This window comes from Ailuropoda melanoleuca, chromosome 6 (genome assembly GCF_002007445.2).
Source record: "Ailuropoda melanoleuca isolate Jingjing chromosome 6, ASM200744v2, whole genome shotgun sequence".
Lineage (NCBI taxonomy): Eukaryota > Metazoa > Chordata > Mammalia > Carnivora > Ursidae > Ailuropoda > Ailuropoda melanoleuca.
Genome location: NC_048223.1, coordinates 111604982 through 111617060, shown reverse-complemented (window position 1 = coordinate 111617060; position 12079 = coordinate 111604982). Strand labels below are relative to the sequence as shown.

Sequence of the window (12079 nt, the reverse complement as noted above, 5' to 3'; positions counted from 1 at the left end):
GATCCTAGTTCTTTTTCTGAGCTTAGCCCAAAGCAATGTGTGGGAATCAAAAATAGATGGGAATGAGCGCTTTAACACTGCCGCTTGGAATTGAGCCCTCCGAGTCTGGTCCTGAGAGGGAGTTCAGCTGGCCTCAGAGACATCCGCCACTGCAGCCTTCAGCGCTGGAGCTCAGCCTTGCAAAGCCGGGGTGCGCCAGTGCTGCAACCATGATTCTCAAATAACACCCTCAGACTGAAGAGCATTCGTAGAAAGTGGCTGATGTCGGGGCACTTGTGTGGCTCAGGCAGTTAAGTGTCTGACTCTTGATTTTGTCTCAGGTCATAATCTCAGGGTTGCGAGTAGAAGCCCTGCACTGGGCTCCCTGCTCAGTGCGACATCTGCTTGAGATTCTCTCTCTCTGTACCCCTCCCCTGCTCCTTCTCTCTCTCTCTATAAAATAAAAAAATCTTAAAAAAAAAAAAAGTGGCTGATGTCCTCAGCGGATGTCGTGTTTCCTAACATGACTGAAATTGTCAACCTGTTCCATGTGTCAGATAACAAGCCTCATTTCATATAGAGAAAGCAACAAGCTAAGTAATGTGGCATTCACTATTAGCACCAGTGATTAAACTGTGTTCATAGCATTGATTTTGACAGCATTTACTATTATCTTTATCCTTAAACTATGTATTTCTAAAGGGAATGGGTGTCCACCTGCCACATCTTATCTGTCAAACTCTTTCCAGGAAATTTGAAAAGGATTTTACTTCCTTGACAGTGGGGAATCCTGATGAATTTTTGAACTGGTTGGGTAAAGATCTTCAGTGTTATAGACTTTAATTTTGAATGTCTGGGAGATAGCATTTATTTTCTATACCGCTGGCATTGCATTTGGGCTCAATGTGAGTCTCTCCTGCAGAACCACAAGGTCAGATTGGAGTGAGACGAGGTGGAGGAGACTGGTTGGGTAGCAATATACATGATGATGACCATAGTTTCCTGATTGGTATAGAGTGGTGCCATAGCATGTGGCAGAAGTGCATTAGCCAACCAATTCTCCTGTCAGAATGCAGGCACCTGGGCCTTGAAAAAAGTCCTTTGGAGTCTCCTTCAGCCTGACCCCTTCTGAATTTTATTGGCTGCACAATAGGCAAGCTCCGATGAGATGATTTTCTCTAAGCAGTATGTGCAACAATGAAAATATGGTTATAATTGATGGTTTTACCACTTTTTATGTGTAGGTCCATTTGAGTTATTCCAACTACTCGCTATTTAAGTGATAGAGCGACATTAGGGTTTTACTATGGCTAAAATTCAGGCGCATTCTGGCACCAAGTCCCGATATCCTACGCTCTTGTTTCTCAGCCAAGCTGACCTTCTCTCCTATGGAATCGTCTTTCACTATTGGCTTCGGTCCCAATGGCCAGTGCATCTGGAAGCTATAGAATACAGTCTGCCAGTGAATTGGGCTGTGACTGGCTTATTTTGGACTTTGATTAATGGGCTCTTTAATCTGCTGTGATAGTCAAATGCAGGCTATAATGGGACGATCTCCCTGATGTCTTGCGGGGACTGAACATCCAGAGGATTGACAAGTTAACTGCTCCTTCATCAAGGCTACTGGGCTCTGCCTGTTGCCAAGTGGAGCCAGAAGTTGGGAAGGCAGGCGATAAAAGCACGCCTTACAGAAAAATTCCCTAGCTTGCTTTCAGTGGTACTTGGAGTGTGAGAGTGTCCAGTTTTGCTCACTAAGCAGGTGCCTGGCTTGATGCCTGGCTGTCAGCGTGCTGGTGTGGAGAGGGCTGGAAGTACAGCCAGGCTGCTCCCGGCACACTGGATTCTTTGTGAGGTCTCAGAACCAAAGAAAAATTGCCGGCGTGTAGCCTGTGGACATGCTAAGCTTTGCACTGCATAGCATCTTGTGCTGAAATGGTGTTCTTTGAAGTAACAACCTTTTCAAATTATTAGTGCTCTGCCCAAGCAGCTATCATTTTCTTAGAAATGTCACTCTTCACCTTTATTCGAATGATGCTGCACTTTCAATGATAAATGGCACAAAGCTGTCCAAGCAAAAAAGAAAAGAAAAGAAAAAATCAAAAAGAAAAGAAAAAAATAAAACAGGTTTTTTAAAAAAGAGTGACCAGCTTAAAAAGAGACCTTTCTCCATTGAGGCGAAGTCTTTTCCAGGAATCTGGTGGGAGATGTAATTTGGAAGAAGTACCTGAACAGGTGCTCTGTAGAAAGAATTGATTTAGAAACTTGGATGACAGCAAGAACAACCAAGAATAGAGAAGTCATAAATTTGGGAGGCCCAGTGCTGCTGCCTGGTTACTCTGGTGATCTCTAATCTCCTATGGTGGGACCATGTCTTTTGCACATCTACACCTGGGGTGTGACATAGTGGCTAGGGCCTACTAGATGCTCAGTGTTTGGTGTATGAAGAAATGAAAGTTTCCAGTGGAGTGAAGGTACTACTTGACCTCATACAGTCAACAGTTCCCGGACCTCTGGTTGCACTACAAAGGCCAAGCAAAATTGAGTTGAGGAACATGATCCTGGCTGGGAAACAAATCACTTTCATGTTACCACACATAATGCCACATATGAAAGCATGCCAAACTTAGTGGCTTAACACAAGTGTTTGTTTAGTTAATAATTTGGAGGGTGGACAGTTTAAGTTGGCCTCAGCGGGGCAGGTCATATGGTCTAGGCTGGGATCCCGCAGGTGCTTGGTTTCCTCACCTGTGGGCCACGTAGGCAGCTCTGCTTCTGGAGGTTAGCTGGATGTCAGCAGGGAGAGGGGGTTGACTGGGCCATGTGGCTTTCATCCTCCATCCTGCTTGTTTGTTCACATGACAGCAACAGGGTTCTGAGCAAATGCTATAGACTGACTGTGTCCTTCCCCAAATTGACTATGGTGAAATACTATCTCCCAATGTGATGGTACTAGGAGAGGAGGCCTTTGGTCTGTGATTAGGTCACAAGGGCAGAGCCTTGTGAGATTAATGCCCTTATAAAAGAGACCCCTTCCACGACACGAGGACACAGTGAGAAAATGCCTGTCTCTGAATCCGAAAGTGGACTGTAATCAGAGGCTGAGTCTGCCAACACCTGACCAACTGTGAGAAATGTTTGTCGCTTGAGCCACTCGGTCAATGGTATTCTGTTAGAGCAGCCCAAGTGGACTAAGAGAGTAGGGAGTAGACAGGTGTTTTAAGGCCTAGATCAGAATGGGCAACAACATCACTTCTAGCCCATTGTATTAGTCATCCCAGATTCAAAGGATGGAGGAATAGCCTTTATCTTTTGATGGGAATACCTGCAAACTTACACTGCAAAGGGACATGGATATAGGAAGGGAAATAATTATGGTTATTATTTTTAAAATAAGCTTTATTGAGGTGTAATTAAATACGAACAAACAACCTCTATTTAAAATGTACAGTCTGATACATTTTGACGTATCCGTATGCCTGTAAAACCATCATCACAATCAAGGTTATGAACGTACCCGTCCTCAAAAGTTTTCTCATGCTCCTTTGTAACCCTTCCCTCCTTGCCCTTCCCCCATCCCCAGGTAACCACTGATTTGCTTTCTGTCTTTGTAGATTGGCTTGCCTTTTTTAGAATTTTATATAAATGGAGTCATAAAGTAGGTACTCTTCTTGCCTGCCTTCTTCCCTCAGCATAATTATTTTGAGATTTATCCATGTTGAATATTTATCCATCATTCATTCCTTATTTGTGAGTGTTCATTTGTATAGATATGAGTTTACACATTCACCTATTAATGGGTTTGGAATGTTTTTAGTATTTGGTTATTGTGAATAAATCTGCTATGAATGTTCACATTCAAATCTTTGGAGATATACTTTAATTTCTCTTGGGTAAACACCTCAGTGTAGAATGATTGGATCATAAAGTAGTTTTACGTTTAAGATTTTTGAGAAACTGTCAAACTGTTTTTCAAAGTGCTTGTCTCATGTTACACTTCCCCCAGCAATATATGAGGGGTTTAGTTCCTCTAAATCACAGCTATCCCTTGTAATTGATAACCTTTTAAATTTTTAGCTACTCTGATAGGTATGCACTGGTACTTCATTGAGGTTTTAATGTGAATTTCCCTAATGATCGACAATGTTGAGAATCTTTTCATGTGCTTATTTCCCTCTGGTGTATCTTCTTCAGTGAAGCATCTAGTCAAATCTTTTGCTCATTTTTGAAAATAAGTTTTTTGTTTTCTTATTACTGACTTTATTTATTTAATTATTATTGAATTTTAAGTGTTATTCATATATTCTGGATATAAATCCCCTTTCAGAAATATAATTTGTAAATATTTTCTCTCATTTTGTGGCTTTTCTCTTATTCTCTTAGCTATCCTTTAAAGAGAAAAGTTTTAAACTTTGTTGCGATCTAATTTATCATTTTTTTCCTTTATGGATTACGCTTTGGATGTGGTATCTAGAAACTTTTAACCAAGTGCTCGCTTCAGCAGCACATAAACTAAAATTGGAACAATACAGAGATGATTAGCATGGCCCCTGTGCAAGGATGACACGCAAATTCACGAAGTGTTCCATATTTAAAACAAAACAAAATAAGACAAAGCTCTTACCACAAAGTCACCAAGGCTTTCTCCTATGTTTTCTTCTGGAAGGTTTTTTTTTTTTTAAGATTTTATTTATTTATTCGACAGAGATAGAGACAGCCAGCGAGAGAGGGAACGCAAGCAGGGGGAGTGGGAGAGGAAGAAGCAGGCTCACCGCGGAGGAGCCCAATGTGGAGCTCGATCCCACAACGCCAGGATCACGCCCTGAGCCAAAGGCAGACGCTTAACCGCTGTACCACCCAGGCGCCCCTCTTCTGGAAGTTTTATACTTTATTAAGCTTATTGTTTTAGATGCTACACTCCCATTGAGTTAACTTTTGTATATGGTGTGAGATATGGATATCCAAAATATTATACTTTCTCCACTGAAATGCCTTCACATCTTTGTCAAAATCTCAGTTGTCCATGTGTGCATGCATCTGTTTCTGAATTCTGTTTTGTTCCATTGAAGTTGGTGTGCTAATACCACACTATCTTGCTTACAGTTTTATAATAAGAAATATCTTGAAATCAGGTAATATTGGTCCTTTATCTTCATTCTTCTTTTTCAGAGCTATTTTAGCTTTTTGGAACCATCATTGTTCAGCTGCATGCTTGAGGAGACTTCTGCAGACCTCTGGGATGCTCTCTCAGTGCAGCTCTCTCCTCTCTGGTACTCTGCCCTTTAATTTTAACCACCTTGGTGTCCCCAGACTCTCAGCTCTGTCTTCTCAACTCAGTCCATTAGCTTCTGACAGGTAGCCTTGCCCTATGCCATATCCTGGAAATGCCCTCAAGGCAGGAATTGGGGGCAATCATAAGGCTCACCTAATTTGTTTCTTGTCCCTCAAGGGTTATTGTTCTCTTTTGCCTGATATCCAGTGTCCTGTAAACCATGGCTTCATAGATTATGTTTGTTTTTTGGTTGTCGCAGGATGGCAGGTATAAGCGTTACTCCATCTCGGCTGGAGTGAAGCCTCAAACATGGATAATTTGCAATTAATCTCCTATAGGAGATATNTTTTGGTTGTCGCAGGATGGCAGGTATAAGCGTTACTCCATCTCGGCTGGAGTGAAGCCTCAAACATGGATATATTTGCAATTAATCTCCTATAGGAGATATAAAAAAAATCAAGATACTCATTATTCTTGCTTTTCTATTTTGGCTTTGATCATTGGGTGAGCATCTATACCTCAATGTGGAAATAGTCTTAAGACATTTGGCCCAGCAATGGCTAGGTCAAAACAGCAAACTATAATTGTTCAAATTCCCATGGAATTGAATAACAGCAAAATATTTGGTAACTTGTGGGCATATGGTGTGTCTGATACAGCAGACGTAACAGTGTATTTCCTAGAAATGCTGCTTGCCAAGGTCAGTTCAATTCTACAAAGCAAAGAGGTGTTATATAGTCTGTTGTTTGGAAAACTGAAGTTGTTCAGCCTGGAGAAGCATATGTAGTATGTGTGGTGGGGAGAAGGAAAGAAAACTGAAGGGATCAAGGGGAGTTATTTAAAGAAAAGTCTACAGCAGTATGCAGAGTCTAGACATGGTAGCACAAGCAGTCTTGTACACAATGCTCTGGAATTTGGATTCACTGAAGGCAATGGAGACTCTGATGGATTTTAAGGAGTTTGTGACATTCATACTTTAGAAACACTATTTTGGAAGAAGGGTATGGGCAATGCTTGAACAGGATTTGTGTGTAATCATGCAATACACAAGAGATTTATTAGCTGGATGTCGGAATACTTCTACTGAGGATTGAGGAAGACTTCAGAGAAGCACTAACAGGGAGTTGTAGAAAAGCAGATGAATTTAAGAAATATTTAAGAGAAAACATCAGTAGAACTTTAGAATTGTGTAAACGTATTTAGGGACAGGAAGGTGATAGAGAGAGAGGAATCAAGGATGACTACTGGGTTTTTCAGTCAAATAAATGCAAGATGTTGGAATAGTTGAACAAAGGTGTGTGTGTGTGTGTGTGTGTGTGTGTGTGTGTGTATCCACATATGTGTATGTCAACAGACCCTCATGTGATAATTTGCCTTTTCTTAGACATTTCATTGTTATCAAGCCTCTCTCAGTTACATCACATAAATCCAACTCATACTGGCTTAAGGAAAAAAGAAAAGTTACTGACTCTCATAATTGAAAAGTCTGGGGTGTCTTGCTTCAAGTATAGCTGAATCCATGTGTTTAGTAATCTGTAAATTGTCACTCTTCTTTTTTGGTTCTGATTTTCTCCGTGTTGACTTCGTTCTTTGAGGGCGTCTTTGTGTGTGTTTGTGTGGTGGTGGCAACTATGGCTCCCTCCTTCAGAGAGGGAAGATTGATCGTGTATGTTGTGACCATGCTTCCCTACAGTGGAGCTGGCTTCAACTGATTTTCAAACAGCCAAGGAAAGAATCCATATCCCCAGTCTGTATTCATAGTGTGAACTCGATGTGTCTAATAAAATGCCTCCCGAATAACAATGCCATATTGGCAATTACATTTACGGGATGTGCATAGGAATAATAAAACTGTGCAGCTTCACTGAGACAGGGACAGTGAGAACCAGCAGGCACCGGAGGAATCATCCAACCCGGTGTTGCTCACACTTTCAAATTCTAGGACCGTTGTTAACATTGCTTTTTCTACCTCCACGTGGGAGCATTTTATTCAGATGCTTGCATGGATTCAGGAACCTCTGATGATGGTTTCCGGCCACTTTGGGAACCCTCGATCTCATTCAGCCATCTTCATTTTGACAATTAAGAAAATTAAAAGAAATTGGTAGTGAGAAGTGATTTACACAAAGTCACAGGGCAGAGCTAAAACAAGAACCTGTGTCACTTGGACTCTTTTAGGTTTGAGGTTTTTCCACTACAGTTGACACTTGAACAATGCAGAGTTAAGGGATCTGCCCCCCACCCCCCGCCCGCACAGTTGAAAATCCATGTATAACTTTTGACACCCCCAAAACTTAACTACTAGTAGCTTACTGTAGACTAGAAGCCTTACTGATAATAGTTGGTTAACTATTACATGTATATGTATTATGTACTGTTCTTACAAAATACTAAGCTAGAGAAAAGAAATTGTCTTTAAGAAAACCATAAGGAAAGGAAAATACATTTACAGTACTGTACTGTGTTCATTGAAAAAAATTTGCATGTTAGTTGCCCTGTGCAGTTCAAACCCATGTTGTTCAAGGGTCAACTGCATATCAAGCTAAACCTGTTGCATGTTCCATTGATAGAAAAAGACCTGGTGTTTTAAAAAACACTGACATTTAGGAAGAATTGCTAGAGTAATTTTTAGGCAAGTTAGACTTTTTCGTTTCGTTCCTTTCCTTCCACTTCTCAAAAGAAACCCATCCTTGCCCTCTGTGTTTAATAAAAAAGGAAAGGGACCTGCCATGTGTTCCAAAACTTACTCGGAAGCTCTTTAATCCTCATGATCATTCTGTCAAGTAGTATGTATGATTCCTATTTTATAGATGATGGAGGGAAGCTCAGAGAGATTGGAAATCACCCAAGTTTGCACAGCCTACAGTGGGGGGCTTACCAATTATCCTGGCTGTGCCCTGTCTGTTCTTTAATGAACATTTTCTACAGGTAAGCAAAGACACTTCAAAGATGCTGAAAAGTTCATTGGCTATTTATTTAATAGACTATCAAGGTGACATGTAAACAATAATAAAACGACAACAAAATAATTTATAGCACTACATTCTATAGGGTAAGAATATGCACCTAACATTTCAGACCTTCTGAAAAGAAGGAGGAGGAGAAGGAGGATGGGAAGGAGGAAGAAGAGGAGGAAGAAGAGGAGGAAGAAAAGGAGGAGCAGGAGGAGGAGGAGGAAGAAGAGGAGGAGAAAGAGGAGGGAGGAGGAGGAGATTAAGGAGAAGAATGAGAAGGAGAAAAAGAAAGGGAAAAAGAAAAGCATGTGCTGGCTTCTAGGGGTTGTTGGCTTTCTAAGAACCTCCTCCTCTTTCAGCCAATGCAGAGATCAGCAATCTATAGTCTAAAGGGCAAATTCAGTCTACTACCTATTCTCATAAATTAAGATTTATTGGTGGGTACATCGGAATCTGGGGATGTACTGTATGGTGATTAACATAATATAATAAAATAAAAAAAGGAAACAAAACAAGCAAAGAGAAAAAAAAGAGAGAGAAAGACAAAAAAATAAATAAATAAAAAATAAATAAAAGAAAAAAAAAAGATTTATTGGAACACATCCATATCCATTCATTACCTATTGTCCATGGCTGCTTTTGTGCTACAATGGCAAATTTGAGTATTCGTGATGGAAACTGCATGGTTTACAAAGCCTAAAATATTTACTACCTTGCCCTTTGCAGAAAAGGTTTGCTGACTCCTGGGCTAAAAGAACAGTTTGCAAACTGTATTCTCGAGAGACTTATTAGTTCACTGAAATGGAACTCAAAAGTCTCTTTTACTAGGCATGGGTGTCAGTGGACAAAGTTATTGGGGCCGAATTTACTTCAAACAGAGCAGGTCCGCTTTCATCTCTATTACATACTGAGTTTTCACAGTTGAATCTGTGTTAGGTCAGGGTGATGGATGGACTGGAGACATTAGGTCAGATTCCTGGAGAGTCCTATAAATGTTTGTCTAACTGCCGACCCTGGGAGGCAAATCCAGGTGCCTGTGAAAAGTAAATTTGAGTATTTGGCACTTTTTTTTTTCATAACTATGAGAAACAGAAATTCTTCTGCCTACTGCAAAATTGCATTTACTTGAGAAGTCAGTTTTCTGAGTGTAATTGTACTGGGTATTTTACTTAGGAAATATGCCCTAGAATGACCATAAAATTTGGGTGGATGATAAAAATGTTCTATAAAAATAATGTCTTAGAATTGATATTTTGGTTGTGGAGAGTTTGATGGTGCAAGAAGTCCCTGAGGCATATTACCAAGGCACTGGAAGTCTGAGATCAAGTTCATAAGAGCAATAATAACAATGACTACCATTTGTGTAGCATTTACTCTAAAGAATTCCAGGCACCCTTCAAATACTTGGCCTGGATTATTTCATTAAATCCTCAGCACAAACCTATGAGTTAAGTACTAAAATTATTTCCATTTAATATGTCAGAAACCTGAGGCTCAAAGTCATACAGTAAAAGAAGGTGGAGCTGGGACTATGACCCAGCACATGAACTTACCTGCATACTGCCTCAGTAGAATGTTGGGCATTAAGAATGACTATGGCTAGGAGCTGATTCCAGTCTACTCTCAGAGTGTCCAAGACTCAAGAGTCCAGAAAACATATTAAGGTCTTCAATCAAATGCCGGTATCTGTGTCTATAAAATAAAGGCTGAGCCACTGCTTGCCTATACCAAATTAATTGCAACAGGAGACAGTGAAGTTTTGTTTTGATTCCAAGTATGTGTAAATTCAAAAATCTGTTTCTTTTGAAAGTTTTACAGAAATATATGACCATGTTTAATATATAGCCATGCAAATGCATAACCAGGGTTCCTTCTAGGATCTTGGAAGGAGCCATGAATGTGGCAGATCCTGAGAAATAAGCTTTTATAGTGACAGTTGGCTGCTAGCTGTGTATCTGGGGAATCACATGATTTTATAGTTTATGAGACCTTTATTAATGTCTATCTTCTCATCTAGAAAGAAATTTTAAAAGTAGAGAATATATGTGGCCTTTGTTTGTTACTTTATTTTATTGTCCCATAGTAGATACTCCTTTGTGTTTTAAGGTTCTAGGCTGAGCTTCATTTTTTGCCTTCTGTTAGAATCATCTTTCTGAGATGGGGATGTAGTAATCAAATTGTAGTAGGGGAAACAAAAGATATTCTGTCTTTCAAAGAGGAAAGTTAATGCAGGGAATTGGTTAGGCGAGTGATGGAAGAGCTAAGGTGTCAGGGGATATTGAAGCACATCAGAAGTTAGGAAACAAACTAAGGGTTATGGAAGGGGGGTGGGGAATGAGGTAACTGGCTGGTGGGCATTAAGGAGGGCACATGTTGTGCTGAGCACTGGGTGTTATACGCAACTAAGGAATCACTGAACACTACATCAAAAACTAATGGTGTACTATGTGCTGGCTAACTGAACATAATAAACAAACAAACAATGAAAAGGGGAAAAAAAAGAAGTTAAAAACTACAGAAAGCTACTTATATCTTTAGGGATGGAAGGTCAAAGGAAGGAGATGGTTACCAGAGCCAGGCCCCAGGATTATCTGACAGGAGACAGCCATGGCAAGGGCTGCCTCGTAGGAATGGGGTCCATGAAGGAGGAGCTTCCTGGCTGCTGCTGGAACAATGGAGGAGAGTTCTCCTCCGTCAGAGGGACTGCTTGAGGCAGAAAGAGAAATGTGCTGATTTCTTTCCTTCTCTCACATTCAGTCTTCCCCCAGGGCCTTCTACCAACCCAGAGCCAGTTGGCAAGGGAGCCTTGGAAATGTAGTGTTCTGCAACAGAGAACAGAGCAGAATAAAGATTGGAAATAGAGCTGAGAGAAAAAATGTCAGCACAAGTCACAATACACTTAGGGAATGTTATGGGCTAGATTGTGTCACCCCCCCCCCAACACATATGTTGAAGTCCTAATCCAGTACCTAGGACTGTGGTTGTATTTAGAGATAGGATCTTTAAACAGGTAATTAAGTTAAGATGAGGTCATTGGGGTGGCCCTAATCCAATACAACTGGTGTCCTTATAAGAAGAGGGAATTTGGATACAGATGGGCACAGAAGGAAGATCACAAAGAAGACAGGGAGAAGACAGCCATCTATAAACTAAGAAGAGACCAGAAGAAACCAACCTTGCTGGCACCTTTGTCTTAGACTTGTAGCTTCTAGAATCATGAGAAATAAATTTTTGTGGTTTAAGACACCCAGTCTAGGGTACTTTGTTATGGCAGCCCAGACTACTGCAACCTCCAGAATATTCCAGGTTACAGTATTCTGAGATATAGTATGGTCTATTATCGCCTCTGGAGATCGTCTTTAACACTCAGTGGTTAAACTTGTTGTCCCCAGGTTTCTTTAGCTTCTGAGTTGTCGAAATCATTTGAGTCACTCCTGCAGATGGAAATCTCATCCATCACCATTTAATTCTCCTCTTTCTTGAGGTTCCCAGAGATCTGTGATGTCTCACCCATGCACAGAGTACATCAATTAGTTGTCTAATTTCAGAAAGTACTCCCTTATCTGTGGGCCAGGAAACAAAGAGGTGGTAATATTTGCTTCTGAAACTGTCCAACTCCTCAAGGAAAAACAAAAATGCTTTTTGGAGCTACCTCAATTTCTATATAGGAATGGTTAAATAATAAATTCCTTCAGACCAGATGGCAATTTGATGCTTTAGAGGCAAACTGCTACCTTTTCATTTTCCCTTTGCTGCACCACAATTCATGTGGATCAGGACAACAGGAGCAGGAGGAAGAACGTTCTGCATTTTCTCCCCATCTGTTCCTGTAAGGTCAGTGTGATAACAATATGGCATTCACTGCGGGATGACAGCA

The 12079-nt window shown here is 40.6% G+C and overlaps 1 non-coding gene across 1 annotated transcript; it reads left to right on the top strand.

Annotated features, from left to right (window-relative positions):
- Positions 1 to 4464: 4464 nt before the first annotated feature.
- Positions 4465 to 4571, top strand: LOC117802876. The gene has a single exon (XR_004626389.1). It is a non-coding gene; the product is annotated as a U6 spliceosomal RNA (small nuclear RNA).
- Positions 4572 to 12079: the final 7508 nt, after the last annotated feature.